We start from the raw sequence: 7,461 nt of genomic DNA on the forward strand, positions 1-7,461 counted from the left end.
CAATCTACTTGAAGATATCAAAACAAAAAACATAATTATGCATCACTAGTACAAAATATACTTTTTATAACAATATTTTATACCTGTTAAAATCTATCATGTATAAAAAATGATATGATGGCATTATTGTAAATATAAAAAACTTTTTTACATCTGTTTTTATTAAAAATAGGTATAAAAAATGTATAATGATAAAAGTTAATAAATTACAAATATTTTTATACCGTTACGATGAAACTAGGAATAAAAAAAATCATTTTTTATGCCTATTAAATATACCGACCGATGTAGAATTAGTTTTTATGAAAAAGAAAAAAAGGTAACATTAGAAAATTTTTATTACAGTAGTATAGATTATTTTTGTTTGAAATTACAGCACTTCATCCTTCTTTCTCGCACTCGCCGCAGAGAAAGACCATCGCAGATCTTCGATGCCTCTTCTCCTACGTTCCAAGCCTCTAAAAAATCTCTGACGAGATCCTCGTCAACACCGTCGACATCAAGCAGCGAGATCCCTCCATGGCAGCCGTCAAGGTCACCATCAATGCCAAACAGAACACTGTATCCGTCTTCAACAACGGCGATGTCATACCCATCGAGATCCCCAAACTCATTTGCGGCCACTTGCTCACTAACAGCAATTATGGTGACAACATTAAGGAGATCACCGGTGGATGCAACAGCTATGGTGCGAAGCTCACCAACATCTTCTCCACCGAGTTCAGCATCAAAATCGTCGACGGAAAGGGCAAGAAGTATAAATAGGTATTTTTTCAGCGCCTAGGGTTTTCCTCTATTTTCCTCCATTTCCTGAGTCTCATCCTTCATTGAGCAGTCTTAGGGTTTTCCCTCCGTTTGCACAGCCGATGAACTCCGTTATGTCTCCCTCTCAAATTTCGATTGGAAACTCTCTCTGGAACTATAATTCTCTGCAACTTTATTTTACTCTCTCCCTGTGATTTTTCTGACATTTCTTAGGACACAATTTTGTTTGATAGGCACCTCCAAGGAATCATCCTCTTTTGCTCTTGTCAGCGTGAGAACTAACGCCATTGGATATGACCTTTCACCTAAGGTATTCAACTTTTTTTCTTCTGTGTTTTCACCTGAGGCTTATGCTAACTTTTGATTTCTTCCTTTCTTGTAGTTTGTTCTGGTGCAAAAGACATATTTTGGCTCCTTCCTCACACATTCGTAGATCCATCTAGATAGTGACCTCCACAAAAGGGTAATTTTCTATTCAATTCTTGTTGCATTAGGATGTTAAGAGTATTTTTAGCTTCAGCTTGTGTTAGTTGTACTACACTTGCGCTTGTCCTAGATTATCAGCATAAAGAAGCCATTAGTAGGTTTGTTTCATATCATTGTATAATGATGATTCAGAGTCTTATCACTCAATTATAGAAACCTTTTTTCCTTTAACTTTGACAGTTTTCAATGCAGAACATAACATTTCCTAAAAGGTAAGTGTTCATCAAAATTTTAGATAATAAATAAGGTAAGTGCTTTGCTAAGTTGAGCCAACATAACATTTCTTAGGACATAATTTTTTTTCATAGGCACCTCCGAGGAATCATCCTATGCTGCCCTTGTTAATCGTCGAAACTATAATGCCATTGTTGTTTTTTTCTGAAACATCTGTTCATGTAATGTCTCCTCCTGTTCCTCCTTAATTTGTTCGGTGGTTGTGAGTTGATACAAAAATTGAAACTGGAATTCTTTGGATAGGTTCCTGCTTTTGTTGCAGTCTAAGCTTGATGTTTAGAGGCCTTTCATTGGAAATATTTAAGTGTGCAAATTTAGAAACCATGGATGAAATTGCAATTTCCCATATTCATAAAATCAAGAAAGTTCGCACAGGGCCACACTTGTTGAATCAATCAAGATCAACAAAAGTCCCTATTGAATGGGTACTAATTTTTAGTTCTAGGGACCACTTGATCAATACAACTAGTTGTTGAAAGTTTAAGTAGGTTCGTTGCTGAAAATTAAAACCTTAGAGGGCTATTAACCCAGGGATATTTGCACTTTTAAGGAAAAGAAAATGATGTTTGTACTGGATAACTGTTACTATTAGTTAACGTGATTGCAATGAATAGTGATCATAAATCCATGATCTTGTAGATACAATTGAAGTCATTAGCAGAAGAAATGCAAGCAATCATCAGGGGATTAGAAAAGGTTAAAGAGGAGCTGACTGCATCAGAAAACGATGGCCCAGTGACTGAAGTTTTTCGTAAGGTGATTAGTATTCTTGATTCTTCATTATATCATTTGAAGATCACAATTCAATGCAGAGAAAGTTATGCGTTTAAACTTAAATCATAATGCTGGTTTGCTAATCTCCTTCTGAGATTAAGCACCGAGTACATAAAGTATTTCCAAAATAAGTGTGTAAAGGTCTCTCTAGGCTATACAATAATAAAGTTATTTTTATAAGGAAGACTCTCACTAAAGAGGATAATACAAATGTACATTCCTTGCTTCTAGAGTCTTAACTTCATCAAGTGAAGGATCTATAGAATGCGCAAGTATTCTATATAAGATGCACTCTAAAAACTAAGCACTTAGAAGTTATGAATCTTTTCTTTGCATGCAAAGTCACCTAAGACTTTTATATCTTGTTTCACATCAACTATTCTACATGACTTTGCTTCTTTTTACTGATGTCCTAGAAGGACCGTTGTGACTTGTGTGTTTTTGCTTGTCCTTGTGTCACACCTTCAAAGAATGTGTTTGACTTTACACTAGAAAATCCCACTGTTACCCTCTGTGCACACGGTAAAGAGCAATATTTTTCTCTGTAGCTACATCTACTCTTCTGATAGCACGAAAATGAACATAGAGACTCAGAATTTAGGTGTGCGTGTGTCAGAATATTCTCAGGGAAGAGTGAGCCAACTTTCTTTTATATGTATTTAGATTACCTATACCTATTACCTATTATAGTAAATTAGTATTGTGAATCCTATGAAGTCTGATATGTTGGAGAAAGTTTTGTTTAAATTGGAAGGAATATTGAAGTGAAGTGCACAAATTAGAATATCAGTGAAAGTGTGAGGTTTGATTACTTTATCCAAATGATTTTCATTTCCATTTGGATGAGATTGGTATTAAATTTATGTTGCTAAGGTTTTAGACATGCAGAGATATTGTTATTAAAATGTTAGAAGGATGAACAATTATAGGCTTTGTTTGTTAATATCAATGCAGAGATATTGATTTCTTTGTAAGTGCTTCTTTGCTTAGTGATTATGTGATACATCTTTTATTGAAATTTTTTTCAGGAGTATTGAGAGTGAAAAAAGAAAAGCTCTAAAACCATTTTTGTTTCCTTTTCAGTTTTTATTTATATTTTATTGAAACATCTGTTAATTAAAAAACCGTTAATTCTTCAAAATAAGTTCAAACAACTGGCCTTATAATTCCATCTTTCTTAACAGGTATGCATTTGATATTGTTTCACATTTGATAATGACATGAAGATGATATATATGATTGTAGCAAATCTTAATTGTAAAAGATAAACTCAAGTAGGGAAAATAAAAGAAACTTTTGTTTGGGGATAGGAAATTAGAGAGTATATACCGACACATGTACTTCTTTAGCAGGTTTCAAGATTTTAGATATCAAAATAGAGAAGCAAGTCATATTATTATTATTATGGTTATAATTTTTGAATTATGTGATGTATAAAAACTCAATGAAGTAAATAGAAACATGTTGTTAACTTTTGAATATGATGTATGTTCTAGATATTGTTTGTACAATGAATTTCATCAACAGCAAACAATTCTCTTTTTCATAGGTTTTTATGGTAATGGTCAAGAAATGTGGTCTAAACATCCAAAGTTCAGAATAATTTATTTATAATATGTATACAAAAGAATCCAAGTTAAATATAGCTAACATACTAATCAAATAATTAAACTAACATACTAAACCATTTAATATTTATCTAATACATAAAAATATTATGTGATTACATAAAATAAATAATTGAATATTATAATTACTTTGGAAGAGGTGAAAGTAAGATAATGGCAATGACATGTAACGGGGCAACAAAGTTGAAGTCAGAAATATCAGAAAAATCATATTAAAATGTGTAGGCTTTCTCATCACATACACTTGCACTTTGTGGATCTATTTAAATATTTAGGAGATGAACCGAACACAAATCATAATTCTACAATAATATTTTGATAAGAGAAAAAAAAGCAATTATATAAGAAAAAGAAAGGAAACACAGAAAAGAAACAGAAGTTTAGCAAAAGGAATGAAAAGTGCTCAAAATGTATGGGACATTGATGGTTACATACTTTTGTCTTCATCTTGAATAATTTTTAATTCACTAGTTGAAACTTGTAACTTTAGGCAATTATCTCTGGATGTTCTGTGCTGGAGAGTTGGCTGCAATTTTAAATTGTGATCGATTCAAATCACTACTACCTAGAACAACTAAAGTGAAATGCCTTGCAGATGCTGGTTATTTTATCAATGTGTAAGCTTATTTGTCTTCTTTTTACTTATCTTTCTTTGTAAATGCAGCCCATGATTCATGGCAGGTCATATTATTCTCTTTCTAGAAAAAAAAATCATTTTAATTCTGAAATAGTGTTATGTATTGTTCCAACTTAAAACTGATACTATGTTTATATTCATTGATCAATTGGTGCTAGTTTTGTCCTTTATCTCACAAAATTCATATATGAGGATTTATACAAAACAATGTGATTAATTTTTCTTAACATTCCCAGTTAAAAAAAAAACTATGATTATTTAATTAACTCTAGTGAAAATTCGGCTGTCACAAACTGAGCCAAGGTTTTTCTATAGAAGCAGGTTACTTATAAATCAGCCAGTAGATGTGTCTTTTATGATCATTATTCTATAGTGCAGACTCAGAAATTCTTTATGCAGGTGGACAAGCTTAAAGGGGAACTAGAAACACAAAACAAGGAGAAAGGGAACACGGAAACTCGAGTGTTTGTTAGAGAAAAAAGTTAATGACTTGAACTCAAAATTAGAAGATTTAAGTTTTACGTTTACCAACAATTCTGTTTTAACTAATGTGCCTTAAGTGCATCTCATTATTGTTTTAACTAATGTGCCTTAAGTATATTACTCCAGCATCATCATCAGCTGCTAATAATATCTACTCCTGTTGGCTTTAGGTTCATCCTACTCTCATTTTAGATCTAAGAGAATTACTATTGAGCTCTATTACTTCCAAAAAACAAATTAAAAACCATTATGTCATTATTTTTCACTAGTTACCAGCAGTAATTGATTTTCAAGTTATTCAAATATATTATGTCTAAGGATGATGCATATATGCTCTAGTCTGTAGAATATTAATCACCGTTGTCTCTATGGACTCGTGCTTTTATACTAGTACTACAACTTTTATAACTAAGATATTAAACCATTAATATTATAATTTGACTCAAACTATTCATTGTGTAGATATTTGATGACATGTCTTCAATGGAACATGTCATAAAGGATATTCGAGAGCAGTTGGCTGTATTTCTTTTAACCATTTGTAAATGATTAGATGTTTCAATATTACATTTTGAGTTTAAGAACTATTTTATGTGTAACTAAGTTAAATAACTATGTTAGGTAAATATATTTAGGAACTTTGTTAGGTAAATATTGTATTTTGATGATTTAATAGAAATAATATTGATTATTTTACTCGTTATTGATTATTTAAACGGTATTATGGAATTGAATTTTATGCAGGTATGGATATAGAAAGTAGCACATACAAATTAAATATTTTAAAAAAACGTCACTTTTTACATCGGTTAAAACCATGTTAGGTATAAAAAGTCTTGTTTTTCACACCTGTTATAGTACCTGCAGGTATAAAAGTGAGATTCTTTTATACCTGTTCCCAGAGTACTAGGTGTAAATATCGGATTTCTATACCTAATATAAACAGATAGATATAAAAAATAAAACTTTCTACACCGTTTCAATAATAGGTGTAAAAAATCGAAAACTTTCTATAGTCTCTACTTCTATATCTACTTAAAAATAAGTATAAAAACCCTTTTTTAAGAGGTATAAAAAACCTTTTTTGCACTAGTGCATGATGAGTTTATTTCATAACTTTTGATCGAAAAACTATTGTTATCTTGCACTAAATACAAACAAAAGGAGATATTACTTTCAAAACTTATAACACACATCATTATTAAAGATACCAACAAAATCATTATTAAAGATACCAACAAAAAAGAATCTGCTGCTAAAACATTATCTAAAAAAGCAAACATGATAAAAAAAAAGATAGAAATGCTTCGTAAAGCTACAAGAATAAACCTGATAACAAAAGGTAAAACAAAATTCAAAATTCATGTCCCAATGTTTCTAACTTCAAGAGAAATTTCTTTATATATAGAAAGTCGGCTCACCATACACACACATAAAAAACTAGTAGTGGCAGACCTAAAGGTGGCTCTCGAGATAATAAGTTTGATGGTAGTGATTACAGGACGATCTTGACAGGGGTTATAGAGGCTGGTAGGGGTTGATTTGGAGGCAACACAGGTGGGCATGGAGGATGGGACGAGAGTGAGGGATTGGATGAGGGTTGGAGACTTGGATGATGATGTGGTTGGTACGGGAGAGAGAGTTGTGGAAGGACTTCAGAATATGAGCAATTAGGGTTTTGTTAAAGGTGAAAAAAACCTTGTTTCCAATGACAATACATACCATAGCGATATTTAGATGGAATGAGAGAGTGTTTTTGGAGATTCGTGTTTATGTGTTAAAAGGGAAAGGATGACGAAGTTACCATGAGGACAAAGAAACTCTAATGTTGTTAATTATTCTTTCCTACCAAAGATTTTACATTATTTTATAAAGTAAGGAGAAAATTGATACGTACTTTGAAACATAAACACAATAACAATTTTAATAAATAATTTGAAGCGAATATATTTCTCATCATTGTTTTTAAACTTTTCTTAACAGGATGTGATTTTGATCTTTCCATAAGTTCATTTTTTTATCAAATATTTCATAAATTAAATTAAAATTTATTACATAATTATATATTATATTTTAATATATTACTTATCAATTCTTATAAATTACAGATAAAAAAAGTTACCAACACATTAAGGATAAAAGGGTAAGATATATGTGTAATAAAAACAGATAAAAATGAATCTCCTTTGTTAATTGGTATGGATTTTATGGATAATTACAAATAGTTAAGAAAACGTACAACTTAAGAGCTGTAATTTTAAACAAAAAAAGTTCGTAGTTAAAAAACTATATAACATGTTAAAATAAATACAACAATCAACATATTTGTAAAATAATAAATATACTTTTAAATTTTGTTGCATCATAAAAAATAAGTAGTATCTCATAAAATGATTAGTTAAAACATATATTTCCACTAAATTCTAATTATCACTTTCATATATAGGAAATATA

At 30.8% G+C, this 7,461-nt stretch overlaps 1 long non-coding RNA gene across 3 annotated transcripts; it reads left to right on the plus strand.

Moving 5' to 3' along the window:
* The first annotated feature begins 342 nt into the window (after positions 1 to 342).
* Positions 343 to 5,180, plus strand: LOC128194213 (uncharacterized). 3 transcript variants are annotated; one of them, XR_008245540.1, is made up of 6 exons: positions 343 to 765; positions 999 to 1,075; positions 1,148 to 1,228; positions 2,125 to 2,241; positions 4,378 to 4,504; positions 4,924 to 5,180. It is a non-coding gene; the product is annotated as an uncharacterized LOC128194213 (long non-coding RNA). The 3 variants fall into 3 exon arrangements; XR_008245541.1 differs by having other exon boundaries at positions 347 to 765; positions 4,378 to 5,180; XR_008245542.1 differs by lacking the exon at positions 4,378 to 4,504 and having other exon boundaries at positions 348 to 765.
* The last annotated feature ends 2,281 nt before the right edge of the window (positions 5,181 to 7,461 follow it).

This window comes from Vigna angularis, chromosome 10, assembly GCF_016808095.1.
Source record: "Vigna angularis cultivar LongXiaoDou No.4 chromosome 10, ASM1680809v1, whole genome shotgun sequence".
Lineage (NCBI taxonomy): Eukaryota > Viridiplantae > Streptophyta > Magnoliopsida > Fabales > Fabaceae > Vigna > Vigna angularis.